General features: G+C 40.7%; 22 non-coding genes across 22 annotated transcripts; all 22 read left to right on the top strand.

Moving 5' to 3' along the window:
* The first annotated feature begins 796 nt into the window (after positions 1–796).
* Positions 797–868, top strand: trnah-gug (transfer RNA histidin (anticodon GUG)). The gene has a single exon. It is a non-coding gene; the product is annotated as a tRNA-His (tRNA).
* Positions 869–2,172: 1,304 nt separating this feature from the next.
* On the top strand, positions 2,173–2,244 carry trnah-gug (transfer RNA histidin (anticodon GUG)). The gene has a single exon. It is a non-coding gene; the product is annotated as a tRNA-His (tRNA).
* Positions 2,245–4,566: 2,322 nt separating this feature from the next.
* On the top strand, positions 4,567–4,640 carry trnat-agu (transfer RNA threonine (anticodon AGU)). Its single transcript has one exon. It is a non-coding gene; the product is annotated as a tRNA-Thr (tRNA).
* A 284-nt stretch (positions 4,641–4,924) lies between these two features.
* trnah-gug (transfer RNA histidin (anticodon GUG)) lies at positions 4,925–4,996 on the top strand. Its single transcript has one exon. It is a non-coding gene; the product is annotated as a tRNA-His (tRNA).
* Positions 4,997–5,942: 946 nt separating this feature from the next.
* On the top strand, positions 5,943–6,016 carry trnat-agu (transfer RNA threonine (anticodon AGU)). The gene has a single exon. It is a non-coding gene; the product is annotated as a tRNA-Thr (tRNA).
* Positions 6,017–6,300: 284 nt separating this feature from the next.
* Positions 6,301–6,372, top strand: trnah-gug (transfer RNA histidin (anticodon GUG)). Its single transcript has one exon. It is a non-coding gene; the product is annotated as a tRNA-His (tRNA).
* Positions 6,373–7,676: 1,304 nt separating this feature from the next.
* On the top strand, positions 7,677–7,748 carry trnah-gug (transfer RNA histidin (anticodon GUG)). The gene has a single exon. It is a non-coding gene; the product is annotated as a tRNA-His (tRNA).
* A 946-nt stretch (positions 7,749–8,694) lies between these two features.
* trnat-agu (transfer RNA threonine (anticodon AGU)) lies at positions 8,695–8,768 on the top strand. The gene has a single exon. It is a non-coding gene; the product is annotated as a tRNA-Thr (tRNA).
* A 284-nt stretch (positions 8,769–9,052) lies between these two features.
* trnah-gug (transfer RNA histidin (anticodon GUG)) lies at positions 9,053–9,124 on the top strand. Its single transcript has one exon. It is a non-coding gene; the product is annotated as a tRNA-His (tRNA).
* A 946-nt stretch (positions 9,125–10,070) lies between these two features.
* trnat-agu (transfer RNA threonine (anticodon AGU)) lies at positions 10,071–10,144 on the top strand. The gene has a single exon. It is a non-coding gene; the product is annotated as a tRNA-Thr (tRNA).
* Positions 10,145–10,428: 284 nt separating this feature from the next.
* trnah-gug (transfer RNA histidin (anticodon GUG)) lies at positions 10,429–10,500 on the top strand. The gene has a single exon. It is a non-coding gene; the product is annotated as a tRNA-His (tRNA).
* A 946-nt stretch (positions 10,501–11,446) lies between these two features.
* Positions 11,447–11,520, top strand: trnat-agu (transfer RNA threonine (anticodon AGU)). The gene has a single exon. It is a non-coding gene; the product is annotated as a tRNA-Thr (tRNA).
* Positions 11,521–11,804: 284 nt separating this feature from the next.
* Positions 11,805–11,876, top strand: trnah-gug (transfer RNA histidin (anticodon GUG)). The gene has a single exon. It is a non-coding gene; the product is annotated as a tRNA-His (tRNA).
* A 1,304-nt stretch (positions 11,877–13,180) lies between these two features.
* Positions 13,181–13,252, top strand: trnah-gug (transfer RNA histidin (anticodon GUG)). Its single transcript has one exon. It is a non-coding gene; the product is annotated as a tRNA-His (tRNA).
* Positions 13,253–14,198: 946 nt separating this feature from the next.
* trnat-agu (transfer RNA threonine (anticodon AGU)) lies at positions 14,199–14,272 on the top strand. Its single transcript has one exon. It is a non-coding gene; the product is annotated as a tRNA-Thr (tRNA).
* Positions 14,273–14,556: 284 nt separating this feature from the next.
* Positions 14,557–14,628, top strand: trnah-gug (transfer RNA histidin (anticodon GUG)). Its single transcript has one exon. It is a non-coding gene; the product is annotated as a tRNA-His (tRNA).
* Positions 14,629–15,574: 946 nt separating this feature from the next.
* trnat-agu (transfer RNA threonine (anticodon AGU)) lies at positions 15,575–15,648 on the top strand. Its single transcript has one exon. It is a non-coding gene; the product is annotated as a tRNA-Thr (tRNA).
* Positions 15,649–15,932: 284 nt separating this feature from the next.
* On the top strand, positions 15,933–16,004 carry trnah-gug (transfer RNA histidin (anticodon GUG)). The gene has a single exon. It is a non-coding gene; the product is annotated as a tRNA-His (tRNA).
* Positions 16,005–16,950: 946 nt separating this feature from the next.
* On the top strand, positions 16,951–17,024 carry trnat-agu (transfer RNA threonine (anticodon AGU)). Its single transcript has one exon. It is a non-coding gene; the product is annotated as a tRNA-Thr (tRNA).
* Positions 17,025–17,308: 284 nt separating this feature from the next.
* On the top strand, positions 17,309–17,380 carry trnah-gug (transfer RNA histidin (anticodon GUG)). Its single transcript has one exon. It is a non-coding gene; the product is annotated as a tRNA-His (tRNA).
* Positions 17,381–18,326: 946 nt separating this feature from the next.
* Positions 18,327–18,400, top strand: trnat-agu (transfer RNA threonine (anticodon AGU)). The gene has a single exon. It is a non-coding gene; the product is annotated as a tRNA-Thr (tRNA).
* Positions 18,401–18,684: 284 nt separating this feature from the next.
* trnah-gug (transfer RNA histidin (anticodon GUG)) lies at positions 18,685–18,756 on the top strand. Its single transcript has one exon. It is a non-coding gene; the product is annotated as a tRNA-His (tRNA).
* The last annotated feature ends 1,484 nt before the right edge of the window (positions 18,757–20,240 follow it).

Here is a 20,240-nt window from a genome sequence, read left to right as displayed (position 1 = left end):
AATCGACAGAAGAAAGTTCAATTGTAGTTCTAAACATACTTAGGGTGTTTTTTACTCACTTTTTGTCTCTCCCGAGACGTTATTCCTCTCTCCTACAGCGTCAATCACAATTACATCCACTTGGCCAATTATGAAAATTATGTGATGACGTCATTTAGCGACTTCTAGCTACTTTTAGGACCAGCAATAGCTACTTTCCTTCCTGAGGATTTGGCAACACTGCCTCTCACATGCTCAGGCCCACTTTGCGTCCCAAAACGTAGCTTAAGAAACCCTGTTGCTAGACAATTGAATGTGTCTGTATCGTTTCCAATATTAGTAAAAGACATCTCTTTTGTGATGTGATTTTGCTAGACAGAGATGTGGGTTAAATTAATGAGACTGGTTTGATTCAAATAGGTGTGGGTGTTCACATCTGCAACATATATGACTTTTATGGGTGCTGTGGCTTAGTTGGTTAAAGTGCCTGTCTAGTAAACAGGAGATCCTGAATTCAAATGTCAGCAGTACCTTTTTATTGTTCACATTGGTGGAGAAGGTCAGAGGGGAGGGCACTCAGGTTTTCTCACCAATGGATTTAGAGAATTAGAGATGACGTGAGGAGGATGCAATTGAGATATTCCAATGTCACGGAAAAAGGGCACTTTTTGAATGAGAAAAAACCTACCGACTGTGTAAAGCTCCACTGTTTCTTCAGTTTATTCATTATCGAGACCAAAATGAAAAGAGTTTAGCCAGCTTGTGCACATCACTTTCACAGCCTATGTAGGCTTTACAAAGCCAACTCTTGTAGCCGGCCGTGATCGTATAGTGGTTAGTACTCTGCGTTGTGGTCGCAGCAACCCCGGTTCGAATCCGGGTCACGGCACTGCAATGTAATTTTAGAAGGGTTGTTTTTTAAATGAGTTAAGACTTACTATGCAAGCTAAGAAACTCAGCAACTCTGCCGTTTGACAAAGTTCCCCACCATATTGTAGGTTAATTACTTACACGAAATGATTCATCTGCTGTTTCAGACGTTTTTACAATTTTTAAGCTCCAGAGCCAAATGAGAAATGCAGTGTCCTCGAACGACCAACATTATGAAGAAATAGTATATGATTCTGAATGTTCACTCATATCTCGCGACCCACCTATGACATGTTAATAACCGCTTTGGGTCCCAAATCATAGTTTAAGAATTCATGTCAGAGGTTCTTGAGTTTATTCATCTCGAGACCCAAATGAAAAATGTACTGTCCTCGAATGATCATAGTTACGAAGAAATAGTATGTGATTACCATTGATTACTGATATCTCGCTACCCACCTCTCACCAGTGTTGCCAACTTAGCGACTTTGTCGCTATATTTAGGAGGTATTCAGAAAAAAGACAAGAATCGACAGAAGAAAGTTCAATTGTAGTTCTAAACATACTTAGGGTGTTTTTTACTCACTTTTTGTCTCTCCCGAGACGTTATTCCTCTCTCCTACAGCGTCAATCACAATTACATCCACTTGGCCAATTATGAAAATTATGTGATGACGTCATTTAGCGACTTCTAGCTACTTTTAGGACCAGCAATAGCTACTTTCCTTCCTGAGGATTTGGCAACACTGCCTCTCACATGCTCAGGCCCACTTTGCGTCCCAAAACGTAGCTTAAGAAACCCTGTTGCTAGACAATTGAATGTGTCTGTATCGTTTCCAATATTAGTAAAAGACATCTCTTTTGTGATGTGATTTTGCTAGACAGAGATGTGGGTTAAATTAATGAGACTGGTTTGATTCAAATAGGTGTGGGTGTTCACATCTGCAACATATATGAGTTTTATGGGTGCTGTGGCTTAGTTGGTTAAAGTGCCTGTCTAGTAAACAGGAGATCCTGAGTTCAAATGTCAGCAGTACCTTTTTATTGTTCACATTGGTGGAGAAGGTCAGAGGGGAGGGCACTCAGGTTTTCTCACCAATGGGTTTAGAGAATTAGAGATGACGTGAGGAGTATGCAATTGAGATATTCCAATGTCACGGAAAAAGGGCACTTTTTGAATGAGAAAAAACCTACCGACTGTGTAAAGCTCCACTGTTTCTTCAGTTTATTCATTATCGAGACCAAAATGAAAAGAGTTTAGCCAGCTTGTGCACATCACTTTCACAGCCTATGTAGGCTTTACAAAGCCAACTCTTGTAGCCGGCCGTGATCGTATAGTGGTTAGTACTCTGCGTTGTGGTCGCAGCAACCCCGGTTCGAATCCGGGTCACGGCACTGCAATGTAATTTTAGAAGGGTTGTTTTTTGAATGAGTTAAGACTTACTATGCAAGCTAAGAAACTCAGCAACTCTGCCGTTTGACAAAGTTCCCCACCATATTGTAGGTTAATTACTTACACGAAATGATTCATCTGCTGTTTCAGACGTTTTTACCATTTTTAAGCTCGAGAGCCAAATGAGAAATACAGTGTCCTCGAACGACCAACATTATGAAGAAATAGTGTATGATTCTGAATGTTCACTCATATCTCGCGACCCACCTATGACATGTTAATAACCGCTTTGGGTCCCAAATCATAGTTTAAGAATTCATGTCAGAGGTTCTTGAGTTTATTCATCTCGAGACCCAAATGAAAAATGTACTGTCCTCGAATGATCATAGTTACGAAGAAATAGTATGTGATTACCATTGATTACTGATATCTCGCTACCCACCTCTCACCAGTGTTGCCAACTTAGCGACTTTGTCGCTATATTTAGTGAGTATTCAGAAAAAAGACAAGAATCGACAGAAGAAAGTTCAATTGTAGTTCTAAACATACTTAGGGTGTTTTTTACTCACTTTTTGTCTCTCCCGAGACGTTATTCCTCTCTCCTACAGCGTCAATCACAATTACATCCACTTGGCCAATTATGAAAATTATGTGATGACGTCATTTAGCGACTTCTAGCTACTTTTAGGACCAGCAATAGCTACTTTCCTTCCTGAGGATATGGCAACACTGCCTCTCACATGCTCAGGCCCACTTTGCGTCCCAAAACGTAGCTTAAGAAACCCTGTTGCTAGACAATTGAAGGTGTCTGTATCGTTTCCAATATTAGTAAAAGACATCTCTTTTGTGATGTGATTTTGCTAGACAGAGATGTGGGTTAAATTAATGAGACTGGTTTGATTCAAATAGGTGTGGGTGTTCACATCTGCAACATATATGACTTTTATGGGTGCTGTGGCTTAGTTGGTTAAAGTGCCTGTCTAGTAAACAGGAGTTCCTGAGTTCAAATCTCAGCAGTACCTTTTTATTGTTCACATTGGTGGAGAAGGTCAGAGGGGAGGGCACTCAGGTTTTCTCACCAATGGGTTTAGAGAATTAGAGATGACGTGAGGAGGATGCAATTGAGATATTCCAATGTCACGGAAAAAGGGCACTTTTTGAATGAGAAAAAACCTACCGACTGTGTAAAGCTCCACTGTTTCTTCAGTTTATTCATTATCGAGACCAAAATGAAAAGAGTTTAGCCAGCTTGTGCACATCACTTTCACAGCCTATGTAGGCTTTACAAAGCCAGCTCTTGTAGCCGGCCGTGATCGTATAGTGGTTAGTACTCTGCGTTGTGGTCGCAGCAACCCCGGTTTGAATCTGGGTCACGGCACTGCAATGTAATTTTAGAAGGGTTGTTTTTTGAATGAGTTAAGACTTACTATGCAAGCTAAGAAACTCAGCAACTCTGCCGTTTGACAAAGTTCCCCACCATATTGTAGGATAATTACTTGCACGAAATCATTCATCTGCTGTTTCAGACGTTTTTACAATTTTTAAGCTCCAGAGCCAAATGAGAAATGCAGTGTCCTCGAACGACCAACATTATGAAGAAATAGTGTATGATTCTGAATGTTCACTCATATCTCGCGACCCACCTATGACATGTTAATAACCGCTTTGGGTCCCAAATCATAGTTTAAGAATTCATGTCAGAGGTTCTTGAGTTTATTCATCTCGAGACCCAAATGAAAAATGCACTGTCCTCGAATGATCATAGTTACGAAGAAATAGTATGTGATTACCATTGATTACTGATATCTCGCTACCCACCTCTCACCAGTGTTGCCAACTTAGCGACTTTGTCGCTATATTTAGTGAGTATTCAGAAAAAAGACAAGAATCGACAGAAGAAAGTTCAATTGTAGTTCTAAACATACTTAGGGTGTTTTTTACTCACTTTTTGTCTCTCCCGAGACGTTATTCCTCTCTCCTACAGCGTCAATCACAATTACATCCACTTGGCCAATTATGAAAATTATGTGATGACGTCATTTAGCGACTTCTAGCTACTTTTAGGACCAGCAATAGCTACTTTCCTTCCTGAGGATTTGGCAACACTGCCTCTCACATGCTCAGGCCCACTTTGCGTCCCAAAACGTAGCTTAAGAAACCCTGTTGCTAGACAATTGAAGGTGTCTGTATCGTTTCCAATATTAGTAAAAGACATCTCTTTTGTGATGTGATTTTGCTAGACAGAGATGTGGGTTAAATTAATGAGACTGGTTTGATTCAAATAGGTGTGGGTGTTCACATCTGCAACATATATGACTTTTATGGGTGCTGTGGCTTAGTTGGTTAAAGTGCCTGTCTAGTAAACAGGAGAACCTGAGTTCAAATCTCAGCAGTACCTTTTTATTGTTCACATTGGTGGAGAAGGTCAGAGGGGAGGGCACTCAGGTTTTCTCACCAATGGGTTTAGAGAATTAGAGATGACGTGAGGAGGATGCAATTGAGATATTCCAATGTCACGGAAAAAGGGCACTTTTTGAATGAGAAAAAACCTACCGACTGTGTAAAGCTCCACTGTTTCTTCAGTTTATTCATTATCGAGACCAAAATGAAAAGAGTTTAGCCAGCTTGTGCACATCACTTTCACAGCCTATGTAGGCTTTACAAAGCCAGCTCTTGTAGCCGGCCGTGATCGTATAGTGGTTAGTACTCTGCGTTGTGGTCGCAGCAACCCCGGTTCGAATCCGGGTCACGGCACTGCAATGTAATTTTAGAAGGGTTGTTTTTTGAATGAGTTAAGACTTACTATGCAAGCTAAGAAACTCAGCAACTCTGCCGTTTGACAAAGTTCCCCACCATATTGTAGGTTAATTACTTACACAAAATGATTCATCTGCTGTTTCAGACGTTTTTACCATTTTTAAGCTCGAGAGCCAAATGAGAAATGCAGTGTCCTCGAACGACCAACATTATGAAGAAATAGTGTATGATTCTGAATGTTCACTCATATCTCGCGACCCACCTATGACATGTTAATAACCGCATTGGGTCCCAAATCATAGTTTAAGAATTCATGTCAGAGGTTCTTGAGTTTATTCATCTCGAGACCCAAATGAAAAATGCACTGTCCTCGAATGATCATAGTTACGAAGAAATGGTATGTGATTACCATTGATTACTGATATCTCGCTACCCACCTCTCACCAGTGTTGCCAACTTAGCGACTTTGTCGCTATATTTAGTGAGTATTCAGAAAAAAGACAAGAATCGACAGAAGAAAGTTCAATTGTAGTTCTAAACATACTTAGGGTGTTTTTTACTCACTTTTTGTCTCTCCCGAGACGTTATTCCTCTCTCCTACAGCGTCAATCACAATTACATCCACTTGGCCAATTATGAAAATTATGTGATGACGTCATTTAGCGACTTCTAGCTACTTTTAGGACCAGCAATAGCTACTTTCCTTCCTGAGGATTTGGCAACACTGCCTCTCACATGCTCAGGCCCACTTTGCGTCCCAAAACGTAGCTTAAGAAACCCTGTTGCTAGACAATTGAAGGTGTCTGTATCGTTTCCAATATTAGTAAAAGACATCTCTTTTGTGATGTGATTTTGCTAGACAGAGATGTGGGTTAAATTAATGAGACTGGTTTGATTCAAATAGGTGTGGGTGTTCACATCTGCAACATATATGACTTTTATGGGTGCTGTGGCTTAGTTGGTTAAAGTGCCTGTCTAGTAAACAGGAGAACCTGAGTTCAAATCTCAGCAGTACCTTTTTATTGTTCACATTGGTGGAGAAGGTCAGAGGGGAGGGCACTCAGGTTTTCTCACCAATGGGTTTAGAGAATTAGAGATGACGTGAGGAGGATGCAATTGAGATATTCCAATGTCACGGAAAAAGGGCACTTTTTGAATGAGAAAAAACCTACCGACTGTGTAAAGCTCCACTGTTTCTTCAGTTTATTCATTATCGAGACCAAAATGAAAAGAGTTTAGCCAGCTTGTGCACATCACTTTCACAGCCTATGTAGGCTTTACAAAGCCAGCTCTTGTAGCCGGCCGTGATCGTATAGTGGTTAGTACTCTGCGTTGTGGTCGCAGCAACCCCGGTTCGAATCCGGGTCACGGCACTGCAATGTAATTTTAGAAGGGTTGTTTTTTGAATGAGTTAAGACTTACTATGCAAGCTAAGAAACTCAGCAACTCTGCCGTTTGACAAAGTTCCCCACCATATTGTAGGTTAATTACTTACACAAAATGATTCATCTGCTGTTTCAGACGTTTTTACCATTTTTAAGCTCGAGAGCCAAATGAGAAATGCAGTGTCCTCGAACGACCAACATTATGAAGAAATAGTGTATGATTCTGAATGTTCACTCATATCTCGCGACCCACCTATGACATGTTAATAACCGCTTTGGGTCCCAAATCATAGTTTAAGAATTCATGTCAGAGGTTCTTGAGTTTATTCATCTCGAGACCCAAATGAAAAATGCACTGTCCTCGAATGATCATAGTTACGAAGAAATAGTATGTGATTACCATTGATTACTGATATCTCGCTACCCACCTCTCACCAGTGTTGCCAACTTAGCGACTTTGTCGCTATATTTAGTGAGTATTCAGAAAAAAGACAAGAATCGACAGAAGAAAGTTCAATTGTAGTTCTAAACATACTTAGGGTGTTTTTTACTCACTTTTTGTCTCTCCCGAGACGTTATTCCTCTCTCCTACAGCGTCAATCACAATTACATCCACTTGGCCAATTATGAAAATTATGTGATGACGTCATTTAGCGACTTCTAGCTACTTTTAGGACCAGCAATAGCTACTTTCCTTCCTGAGGATTTGGCAACACTGCCTCTCACATGCTCAGGCCCACTTTGCGTCCCAAAACGTAGCTTAAGAAACCCTGTTGCTAGACAATTGAAGGTGTCTGTATCATTTCCAATATTAGTAAAAGACATCTCTTTTGTGATGTGATTTTGCTAGACAGAGATGTGGGTTAAATTAATGAGACTGGTTTGATTCAAATAGGTGTGGGTGTTCACATCTGCAACATATATGACTTTTATGGGTGCTGTGGCTTAGTTGGTTAAAGTGCCTGTCTAGTAAACAGGAGAACCTGAGTTCAAATCTCAGCATTACCTTTTTATTGTTCACATTGGTGGAGAAGGTCAGAGGGGAGGGCACTCAGGTTTTCTCACCAATGGGTTTAGAGAATTAGAGATGACGTGAGGAGGATGCAATTGAGATATTCCAATGTCACGGAAAAAGGGCACTTTTTGAATGAGAAAAAACCTACCGACTGTGTAAAGCTCCACTGTTTCTTCAGTTTATTCATTATCGAGACCAAAATGAAAAGAGTTTAGCCAGCTTGTGCACATCACTTTCACAGCCTATGTAGGCTTTACAAAGCCAGCTCTTGTAGCCGGCCGTGATCGTATAGTGGTTAGTACTCTGCGTTGTGGTCGCAGCAACCCCGGTTCGAATCCGGGTCACGGCACTGCAATGTAATTTTAGAAGGGTTGTTTTTTGAATGAGTTAAGACTTACTATGCAAGCTAAGAAACTCAGCAACTCTGCCGTTTGACAAAGTTCCCCACCATATTGTAGGTTAATTACTTACACAAAATGATTCATCTGCTGTTTCAGACGTTTTTACCATTTTTAAGCTCGAGAGCCAAATGAGAAATGCAGTGTCCTCGAACGACCAACATTATGAAGAAATAGTGTATGATTCTGAATGTTCACTCATATCTCGCGACCCACCTATGACATGTTAATAACCGCTTTGGGTCCCAAATCATAGTTTAAGAATTCATGTCAGAGGTTCTTGAGTTTATTCATCTCGAGACCCAAATGAAAAATGCACTGTCCTCGAATGATCATAGTTACGAAGAAATAGTATGTGATTACCATTGATTACTGATATCTCGCTACCCACCTCTCACCAGTGTTGCCAACTTAGCGACTTTGTCGCTATATTTAGTGAGTATTCAGAAAAAAGACAAGAATCGACAGAAGAAAGTTCAATTGTAGTTCTAAACATACTTAGGGTGTTTTTTACTCACTTTTTGTCTCTCCCGAGACGTTATTCCTCTCTCCTACAGCGTCAATCACAATTACATCCACTTGGCCAATTATGAAAATTATGTGATGACGTCATTTAGCGACTTCTAGCTACTTTTAGGACCAGCAATAGCTACTTTCCTTCCTGAGGATTTGGCAACACTGCCTCTCACATGCTCAGGCCCACTTTGCGTCCCAAAACGTAGCTTAAGAAACCCTGTTGCTAGACAATTGAAGGTGTCTGTATCGTTTCCAATATTAGTAAAAGACATCTCTTTTGTGATGTGATTTTGCTAGACAGAGATGTGGGTTAAATGAATGAGACTGGTTTGATTCAAATAGGTGTGGGTGTTCACATCTGCAACATATATGACTTTTATGGGTGCTGTGGCTTAGTTGGTTAAAGTGCCTGTCTAGTAAACAGGAGAACCTGAGTTCAAATCTCAGCAGTACCTTTTTATTGTTCACATTGGTGGAGAAGGTCAGAGGGGAGGGCACTCAGGTTTTCTCACCAATGGGTTTAGAGAATTAGAGATGACGTGAGGAGGATGCAATTGAGATATTCCAATGTCACGGAAAAAGGGCACTTTTTGAATGAGAAAAAACCTACCGACTGTGTAAAGCTCCACTGTTTCTTCAGTTTATTCATTATCGAGACCAAAATGAAAAGAGTTTAGCCAGCTTGTGCACATCACTTTCACAGCCTATGTAGGCTTTACAAAGCCAGCTCTTGTAGCCGGCCGTGATCGTATAGTGGTTAGTACTCTGCGTTGTGGTCGCAGCAACCCCGGTTCGAATCCGGGTCACGGCACTGCAATGTAATTTTAGAAGGGTTGTTTTTTGAATGAGTTAAGACTTACTATGCAAGCTAAGAAACTCAGCAACTCTGCCGTTTGACAAAGTTCCCCACCATATTGTAGGTTAATTACTTACACAAAATGATTCATCTGCTGTTTCAGACGTTTTTACCATTTTTAAGCTCGAGAGCCAAATGAGAAATGCAGTGTCCTCGAACGACCAACATTATGAAGAAATAGTGTATGATTCTGAATGTTCACTCATATCTCGCGACCCACCTATGACATGTTAATAACCGCTTTGGGTCCCAAATCATAGTTTAAGAATTCATGTCAGAGGTTCTTGAGTTTATTCATCTCGAGACCCAAATGAAAAATGCACTGTCCTCGAATGATCATAGTTACGAAGAAATAGTATGTGATTACCATTGATTACTGATATCTCGCTACCCACCTCTCACCAGTGTTGCCAACTTAGCGACTTTGTCGCTATATTTAGTGAGTATTCAGAAAAAAGACAAGAATCGACAGAAGAAAGTTCAATTGTAGTTCTAAACATACTTAGGGTGTTTTTTACTCACTTTTTGTCTCTCCCGAGACGTTATTCCTCTCTCCTACAGCGTCAATCACAATTACATCCACTTGGCCAATTATGAAAATTATGTGATGACGTCATTTAGCGACTTCTAGCTACTTTTAGGACCAGCAATAGCTACTTTCCTTCCTGAGGATTTGGCAACACTGCCTCTCACATGCTCAGGCCCACTTTGCGTCCCAAAACGTAGCTTAAGAAACCCTGTTGCTAGACAATTGAAGGTGTCTGTATCGTTTCCAATATTAGTAAAAGACATCTCTTTTGTGATGTGATTTTGCTAGACAGAGATGTGGGTTAAATGAATGAGACTGGTTTGATTCAAATAGGTGTGGGTGTTCACATCTGCAACATATATGACTTTTATGGGTGCTGTGGCTTAGTTGGTTAAAGTGCCTGTCTAGTAAACAGGAGAACCTGAGTTCAAATCTCAGCAGTACCTTTTTATTGTTCACATTGGTGGAGAAGGTCAGAGGGGAGGGCACTCAGGTTTTCTCACCAATGGGTTTAGAGAATTAGAGATGACGTGAGGAGGATGCAATTGAGATATTCCAATGTCACGGAAAAAGGGCACTTTTTGAATGAGAAAAAACCTACCGACTGTGTAAAGCTCCACTGTTTCTTCAGTTTATTCATTATCGAGACCAAAATGAAAAGAGTTTAGCCAGCTTGTGCACATCACTTTCACAGCCTATGTAGGCTTTACAAAGCCAGCTCTTGTAGCCGGCCGTGATCGTATAGTGGTTAGTACTCTGCGTTGTGGTCGCAGCAACCCCGGTTCGAATCCGGGTCACGGCACTGCAATGTAATTTTAGAAGGGTTGTTTTTTGAATGAGTTAAGACTTACTATGCAAGCTAAGAAACTCAGCAACTCTGCCGTTTGACAAAGTTCCCCACCATATTGTAGGTTAATTACTTACACAAAATGATTCATCTGCTGTTTCAGACGTTTTTACCATTTTTAAGCTCGAGAGCCAAATGAGAAATGCAGTGTCCTCGAACGACCAACATTATGAAGAAATAGTGTATGATTCTGAATGTTCACTCATATCTCGCGACCCACCTATGACATGTTAATAACCGCTTTGGGTCCCAAATCATAGTTTAAGAATTCATGTCAGAGGTTCTTGAGTTTATTCATCTCGAGACCCAAATGAAAAATGCACTGTCCTCGAATGATCATAGTTACGAAGAAATAGTATGTGATTACCATTGATTACTGATATCTCGCTACCCACCTCTCACCAGTGTTGCCAACTTAGCGACTTTGTCGCTATATTTAGTGAGTATTCAGAAAAAAGACAAGAATCGACAGAAGAAAGTTCAATTGTAGTTCTAAACATACTTAGGGTGTTTTTTACTCACTTTTTGTCTCTCCCGAGACGTTATTCCTCTCTCCTACAGCGTCAATCACAATTACATCCACTTGGCCAATTATGAAAATTATGTGATGACGTCATTTAGCGACTTCTAGCTACTTTTAGGACCAGCAATAGCTACTTTCCTTCCTGAGGATTTGGCAACACTGCCTCTCACATGCTCAGGCCCACTTTGCGTCCCAAAACGTAGCTTAAGAAACCCTGTTGCTAGACAATTGAAGGTGTCTGTATCGTTTCCAATATTAGTAAAAGACATCTCTTTTGTGATGTGATTTTGCTAGACAGAGATGTGGGTTAAATTAATGAGACTGGTTTGATTCAAATAGGTGTGGGTGTTCACATCTGCAACATATATGACTTTTATGGGTGCTGTGGCTTAGTTGGTTAAAGTGCCTGTCTAGTAAACAGGAGAACCTGAGTTCAAATCTCAGCAGTACCTTTTTATTGTTCACATTGGTGGAGAAGGTCAGAGGGGAGGGCACTCAGGTTTTCTCACCAATGGGTTTAGAGAATTAGAGATGACGTGAGGAGGATGCAATTGAGATATTCCAATGTCACGGAAAAAGGGCACTTTTTGAATGAGAAAAAACCTACCGACTGTGTAAAGCTCCACTGTTTCTTCAGTTTATTCATTATCGAGACCAAAATGAAAAGAGTTTAGCCAGCTTGTGCACATCACTTTCACAGCCTATGTAGGCTTTACAAAGCCAGCTCTTGTAGCCGGCCGTGATCGTATAGTGGTTAGTACTCTGCGTTGTGGTCGCAGCAACCCCGGTTCGAATCCGGGTCACGGCACTGCAATGTAATTTTAGAAGGGTTGTTTTTTGAATGAGTTAAGACTTACTATGCAAGCTAAGAAACTCAGCAACTCTGCCGTTTGACAAAGTTCCCCACCATATTGTAGGTTAATTACTTACACAAAATGATTCATCTGCTGTTTCAGACGTTTTTACCATTTTTAAGCTCGAGAGCCAAATGAGAAATGCAGTGTCCTCGAACGACCAACATTATGAAGAAATAGTGTATGATTCTGAATGTTCACTCATATCTCGCGACCCACCTATGACATGTTAATAACCGCTTTGGGTCCCAAATCATAGTTTAAGAATTCATGTCAGAGGTTCTTGAGTTTATTCATCTCGAGACCCAAATGAAAAATGCACTGTCCTCGAATGATCATAGTTACGAAGAAATAGTATGTGATTACCATTGATTACTGATATCTCGCTACCCACCTCTCACCAGTGTTGCCAACTTAGCGACTTTGTCGCTATATTTAGTGAGTATTCAGAAAAAAGACAAGAATCGACAGAAGAAAGTTCAATTGTAGTTCTAAACATACTTAGGGTGTTTTTTACTCACTTTTTGTCTCTCCCGAGACGTTATTCCTCTCTCCTACAGCGTCAATCACAATTACATCCACTTGGCCAATTATGAAAATTATGTGATGACGTCATTTAGCGACTTCTAGCTACTTTTAGGACCAGCAATAGCTACTTTCCTTCCTGAGGATTTGGCAACACTGCCTCTCACATGCTCAGGCCCACTTTGCGTCCCAAAACGTAGCTTAAGAAACCCTGTTGCTAGACAATTGAAGGTGTCTGTATCATTTCCAATATTAGTAAAAGACATCTCTTTTGTGATGTGATTTTGCTAGACAGAGATGTGGGTTAAATTAATGAGACTGGTTTGATTCAAATAGGTGTGGGTGTTCACATCTGCAACATATATGACTTTTATGGGTGCTGTGGCTTAGTTGGTTAAAGTGCCTGTCTAGTAAACAGGAGAACCTGAGTTCAAATCTCAGCATTACCTTTTTATTGTTCACATTGGTGGAGAAGGTCAGAGGGGAGGGCACTCAGGTTTTCTCACCAATGGGTTTAGAGAATTAGAGATGACGTGAGGAGGATGCAATTGAGATATTCCAATGTCACGGAAAAAGGGCACTTTTTGAATGAGAAAAAACCTACCGACTGTGTAAAGCTCCACTGTTTCTTCAGTTTATTCATTATCGAGACCAAAATGAAAAGAGTTTAGCCAGCTTGTGCACATCACTTTCACAGCCTATGTAGGCTTTACAAAGCCAGCTCTTGTAGCCGGCCGTGATCGTATAGTGGTTAGTACTCTGCGTTGTGGTCGCAGCAACCCCGGTTCGAATCCGGGTCACGGCACTGCAATGTAATTTTAGAAGGGTTGTTTTTTGAATGAGTTAAGACTTACTATGCAAGCTAAGAAACTCAGCAACTCTGCCGTTTGACAAAGTTCCCCACCATATTGTAGGTTAATTACTTACACAAAATGATTCATCTGCTGTTTCAGACGTTTTTACCATTTTTAAGCTCGAGAGCCAAATGAGAAATGCAGTGTCCTCGAACGACCAACATTATGAAGAAATAGTGTATGATTCTGAATGTTCACTCATATCTCGCGACCCACCTATGACATGTTAATAACCGCTTTGGGTCCCAAATCATAGTTTAAGAATTCATGTCAGAGGTTCTTGAGTTTATTCATCTCGAGACCCAAATGAAAAATGCACTGTCCTCGAATGATCATAGTTACGAAGAAATAGTATGTGATTACCATTGATTACTGATATCTCGCTACCCACCTCTCACCAGTGTTGCCAACTTAGCGACTTTGTCGCTATATTTAGTGAGTATTCAGAAAAAAGACAAGAATCGACAGAAGAAAGTTCAATTGTAGTTCTAAACATACTTAGGGTGTTTTTTACTCACTTTTTGTCTCTCCCGAGACGTTATTCCTCTCTCCTACAGCGTCAATCACAATTACATCCACTTGGCCAATTATGAAAATTATGTGATGACGTCATTTAGCGACTTCTAGCTACTTTTAGGACCAGCAATAGCTACTTTCCTTCCTGAGGATTTGGCAACACTGCCTCTCACATGCTCAGGCCCACTTTGCGTCCCAAAACGTAGCTTAAGAAACCCTGTTGCTAGACAATTGAAGGTGTCTGTATCGTTTCCAATATTAGTAAAAGACATCTCTTTTGTGATGTGATTTTGCTAGACAGAGATGTGGGTTAAATTAATGAGACTGGTTTGATTCAAATAGGTGTGGGTGTTCACATCTGCAACATATATGACTTTTATGGGTGCTGTGGCTTAGTTGGTTAAAGTGCCTGTCTAGTAAACAGGAGAACCTGAGTTCAAATCTCAGCAGTACCTTTTTATTGTTCACATTGGTGGAGAAGGTCAGAGGGGAGGGCACTCAGGTTTTCTCACCAATGGGTTTAGAGAATTAGAGATGACGTGAGGAGGATGCAATTGAGATATTCCAATGTCACGGAAAAAGGGCACTTTTTGAATGAGAAAAAACCTACCGACTGTGTAAAGCTCCACTGTTTCTTCAGTTTATTCATTATCGAGACCAAAATGAAAAGAGTTTAGCCAGCTTGTGCACATCACTTTCACAGCCTATGTAGGCTTTACAAAGCCAGCTCTTGTAGCCGGCCGTGATCGTATAGTGGTTAGTACTCTGCGTTGTGGTCGCAGCAACCCCGGTTCGAATCCGGGTCACGGCACTGCAATGTAATTTTAGAAGGGTTGTTTTTTGAATGAGTTAAGACTTACTATGCAAGCTAAGAAACTCAGCAACTCTGCCGTTTGACAAAGTTCCCCACCATATTGTAGGTTAATTACTTACACAAAATGATTCATCTGCTGTTTCAGACGTTTTTACCATTTTTAAGCTCGAGAGCCAAATGAGAAATGCAGTGTCCTCGAACGACCAACATTATGAAGAAATAGTGTATGATTCTGAATGTTCACTCATATCTCGCGACCCACCTATGACATGTTAATAACCGCTTTGGGTCCCAAATCATAGTTTAAGAATTCATGTCAGAGGTTCTTGAGTTTATTCATCTCGAGACCCAAATGAAAAATGCACTGTCCTCGAATGATCATAGTTACGAAGAAATAGTATGTGATTACCATTGATTACTGATATCTCGCTACCCACCTCTCACCAGTGTTGCCAACTTAGCGACTTTGTCGCTATATTTAGTGAGTATTCAGAAAAAAGACAAGAATCGACAGAAGAAAGTTCAATTGTAGTTCTAAACATACTTAGGGTGTTTTTTACTCACTTTTTGTCTCTCCCGAGACGTTATTCCTCTCTCCTACAGCGTCAATCACAATTACATCCACTTGGCCAATTATGAAAATTATGTGATGACGTCATTTAGCGACTTCTAGCTACTTTTAGGACCAGCAATAGCTACTTTCCTTCCTGAGGATTTGGCAACACTGCCTCTCACATGCTCAGGCCCACTTTGCGTCCCAAAACGTAGCTTAAGAAACCCTGTTGCTAGACAATTGAAGGTGTCTGTATCGTTTCCAATATTAGTAAAAGACATCTCTTTTGTGATGTGATTTTGCTAGACAGAGATGTGGGTTAAATTAATGAGACTGGTTTGATTCAAATAGGTGTGGGTGTTCACATCTGCAACATATATGACTTTTATGGGTGCTGTGGCTTAGTTGGTTAAAGTGCCTGTCTAGTAAACAGGAGAACCTGAGTTCAAATCTCAGCAGTACCTTTTTATTGTTCACATTGGTGGAGAAGGTCAGAGGGGAGGGCACTCAGGTTTTCTCACCAATGGGTTTAGAGAATTAGAGATGACGTGAGGAGGATGCAATTGAGATATTCCAATGTCACGGAAAAAGGGCACTTTTTGAATGAGAAAAAACCTACCGACTGTGTAAAGCTCCACTGTTTCTTCAGTTTATTCATTATCGAGACCAAAATGAAAAGAGTTTAGCCAGCTTGTGCACATCACTTTCACAGCCTATGTAGGCTTTACAAAGCCAGCTCTTGTAGCCGGCCGTGATCGTATAGTGGTTAGTACTCTGCGTTGTGGTCGCAGCAACCCCGGTTCGAATCCGGGTCACGGCACTGCAATGTAATTTTAGAAGGGTTGTTTTTTGAATGAGTTAAGACTTACTATGCAAGCTAAGAAACTCAGCAACTCTGCCGTTTGACAAAGTTCCCCACCATATTGTAGGTTAATTACTTACACAAAATGATTCATCTGCTGTTTCAGACGTTTTTACCATTTTTAAGCTCGAGAGCCAAATGAGAAATGCAGTGTCCTCGAACGACCAACATTATGAAGAAATAGTGTATGATTCTGAATGTTCACTCATATCTCGCGACCCACCTATGACATGTTAATAACCGCTTTGGGTCCCAAATCATAGTTTAAGAATTCATGTCAGAGGTTCTTGAGTTTATTCATCTCGAGACCCAAATGAAAAATGCACTGTCCTCGAATGATCATAGTTACGAAGAAATAGTATGTGATTACCATTGATTACTGATATCTCGCTACCCACCTCTCACCAGTGTTGCCAACTTAGCGACTTTGTCGCTATATTTAGTGAGTATTCAGAAAAAAGACAAGAATCGACAGAAGAAAGTTCAATTGTAGTTCTAAACATACTTAGGGTGTTTTTTACTCACTTTTTGTCTCTCCCGAGACGTTATTCCTCTCTCCTACAGCGTCAATCACAATTACATCCACTTGGCCAATTATGAAAATTATGTGATGACGTCATTTAGCGACTTCTAGCTACTTTTAGGACCAGCAATAGCTACTTTCCTTCCTGAGGATTTGGCAACACTGCCTCTCACATGCTCAGGCCCACTTTGCGTCCCAAAACGTAGCTTAAGAAACCCTGTTGCTAGACAATTGAAGGTGTCTGTATCGTTTCCAATATTAGTAAAAGACATCTCTTTTGTGATGTGATTTTGCTAGACAGAGATGTGGGTTAAATTAATGAGACTGGTTTGATTCAAATAGGTGTGGGTGTTCACATCTGCAACATATATGACTTTTATGGGTGCTGTGGCTTAGTTGGTTAAAGTGCCTGTCTAGTAAACAGGAGAACCTGAGTTCAAATCTCAGCAGTACCTTTTTATTGTTCACATTGGTGGAGAAGGTCAGAGGGGAGGGCACTCAGGTTTTCTCACCAATGGGTTTAGAGAATTAGAGATGACGTGAGGAGGATGCAATTGAGATATTCCAATGTCACGGAAAAAGGGCACTTTTTGAATGAGAAAAAACCTACCGACTGTGTAAAGCTCCACTGTTTCTTCAGTTTATTCATTATCGAGACCAAAATGAAAAGAGTTTAGCCAGCTTGTGCACATCACTTTCACAGCCTATGTAGGCTTTACAAAGCCAGCTCTTGTAGCCGGCCGTGATCGTATAGTGGTTAGTACTCTGCGTTGTGGTCGCAGCAACCCCGGTTCGAATCCGGGTCACGGCACTGCAATGTAATTTTAGAAGGGTTGTTTTTTGAATGAGTTAAGACTTACTATGCAAGCTAAGAAACTCAGCAACTCTGCCGTTTGACAAAGTTCCCCACCATATTGTAGGTTAATTACTTACACAAAATGATTCATCTGCTGTTTCAGACGTTTTTACCATTTTTAAGCTCGAGAGCCAAATGAGAAATGCAGTGTCCTCGAACGACCAACATTATGAAGAAATAGTGTATGATTCTGAATGTTCACTCATATCTCGCGACCCACCTATGACATGTTAATAACCGCTTTGGGTCCCAAATCATAGTTTAAGAATTCATGTCAGAGGTTCTTGAGTTTATTCATCTCGAGACCCAAATGAAAAATGCACTGTCCTCGAATGATCATAGTTACGAAGAAATAGTATGTGATTACCATTGATTACTGATATCTCGCTACCCACCTCTCACCAGTGTTGCCAACTTAGCGACTTTGTCGCTATATTTAGTGAGTATTCAGAAAAAAGACAAGAATCGACAGAAGAAAGTTCAATTGTAGTTCTAAACATACTTAGGGTGTTTTTTACTCACTTTTTGTCTCTCCCGAGACGTTATTCCTCTCTCCTACAGCGTCAATCACAATTACATCCACTTGGCCAATTATGAAAATTATGTGATGACGTCATTTAGCGACTTCTAGCTACTTTTAGGACCAGCAATAGCTACTTTCCTTCCTGAGGATTTGGCAACACTGCCTCTCACATGCTCAGGCCCACTTTGCGTCCCAAAACGTAGCTTAAGAAACCCTGTTGCTAGACAATTGAAGGTGTCTGTATCGTTTCCAATATTAGTAAAAGACATCTCTTTTGTGATGTGATTTTGCTAGACAGAGATGTGGGTTAAATTAATGAGACTGGTTTGATTCAAATAGGTGTGGGTGTTCACATCTGCAACATATATGACTTTTATGGGTGCTGTGGCTTAGTTGGTTAAAGTGCCTGTCTAGTAAACAGGAGAACCTGAGTTCAAATCTCAGCAGTACCTTTTTATTGTTCACATTGGTGGAGAAGGTCAGAGGGGAGGGCACTCAGGTTTTCTCACCAATGGGTTTAGAGAATTAGAGATGACGTGAGGAGGATGCAATTGAGATATTCCAATGTCACGGAAAAAGGGCACTTTTTGAATGAGAAAAAACCTACCGACTGTGTAAAGCTCCACTGTTTCTTCAGTTTATTCATTATCGAGACCAAAATGAAAAGAGTTTAGCCAGCTTGTGCACATCACTTTCACAGCCTATGTAGGCTTTACAAAGCCAGCTCTTGTAGCCGGCCGTGATCGTATAGTGGTTAGTACTCTGCGTTGTGGTCGCAGCAACCCCGGTTCGAATCCGGGTCACGGCACTGCAATGTAATTTTAGAAGGGTTGTTTTTTGAATGAGTTAAGACTTACTATGCAAGCTAAGAAACTCAGCAACTCTGCCGTTTGACAAAGTTCCCCACCATATTGTAGGTTAATTACTTACACAAAATGATTCATCTGCTGTTTCAGACGTTTTTACCATTTTTAAGCTCGAGAGCCAAATGAGAAATGCAGTGTCCTCGAACGACCAACATTATGAAGAAATAGTGTATGATTCTGAATGTTCACTCATATCTCGCGACCCACCTATGACATGTTAATAACCGCTTTGGGTCCCAAATCATAGTTTAAGAATTCATGTCAGAGGTTCTTGAGTTTATTCATCTCGAGACCCAAATGAAAAATGCACTGTCCTCGAATGATCATAGTTACGAAGAAATAGTATGTGATTACCATTGATTACTGATATCTCGCTACCCACCTCTCACCAGTGTTGCCAACTTAGCGACTTTGTCGCTATATTTAGTGAGTATTCAGAAAAAAGACAAGAATCGACAGAAGAAAGTTCAATTGTAGTTCTAAACATACTTAGGGTGTTTTTTACTCACTTTTTGTCTCTCCCGAGACGTTATTCCTCTCTCCTACAGCGTCAATCACAATTACATCCACTTGGCCAATTATGAAAATTATGTGATGACGTCATTTAGCGACTTCTAGCTACTTTTAGGACCAGCAATAGCTACTTTCCTTCCTGAGGATTTGGCAACACTGCCTCTCACATGCTCAGGCCCACTTTGCGTCCCAAAACGTAGCTTAAGAAACCCTGTTGCTAGACAATTGAAGGTGTCTGTATCGTTTCCAATATTAGTAAAAGACATCTCTTTTGTGATGTGATTTTGCTAGACAGAGATGTGGGTTAAATTAATGAGACTGGTTTGATTCAAATAGGTGTGGGTGTTCACATCTGCAACATATATGACTTTTATGGGTGCTGTGGCTTAGTTGGTTAAAGTGCCTGTCTAGTAAACAGGAGGTCCTGCAGTACCTTCTTATTATTCACATTGGTGGAGAAGGTCAGAGGGGAGGGCACTCAGGTTTTCTCACCAATGGGTTTAGAGAATTAGAGATGACGTGAGGAGGATGCAATTGAGATATTCCAATGTCACGGAAAAAGGGCACTTTTTGAATGAGAAAAAACCTACCGACTGTGTAAAGCTCCACTGTTTCTTCAGTTTATTCATTATCGAGACCAAAATGAAAAGAGTTTAGCCAGCTTGTGCACGTCACTTTCACAGCCTATGTAGGCTTTACAAAGCCAACTCTTGTAGCCGGCCGTGATCGTATAGTGGTTAGTACTCTGCGTTGTGGTCGCAGCAACCCCGGTTTGAATCCAGGTCACGGCACTGCAATGTAATTTTAGAAGGGTTGTTTTTTGAATGAGTTAAGACTTACTATGCAAGCTAAGAAACTCAGCAACTCTGCCGTTTGACAAAGTTCCCCACCATATTGTAGGTTAATTACTTAC

The sequence above is a fragment of the Oncorhynchus mykiss genome, chromosome 16 (assembly GCF_057628025.1).
Source record: "Oncorhynchus mykiss isolate SJ-2025 chromosome 16, ASM5762802v1, whole genome shotgun sequence".
In the NCBI taxonomy this organism is placed as follows: Eukaryota; Metazoa; Chordata; class Actinopteri; order Salmoniformes; family Salmonidae; genus Oncorhynchus; species Oncorhynchus mykiss.
The sequence above is the reverse complement of the archived record's forward strand: the minus strand, read 5'-3'. Positions and strand labels throughout refer to the sequence as shown.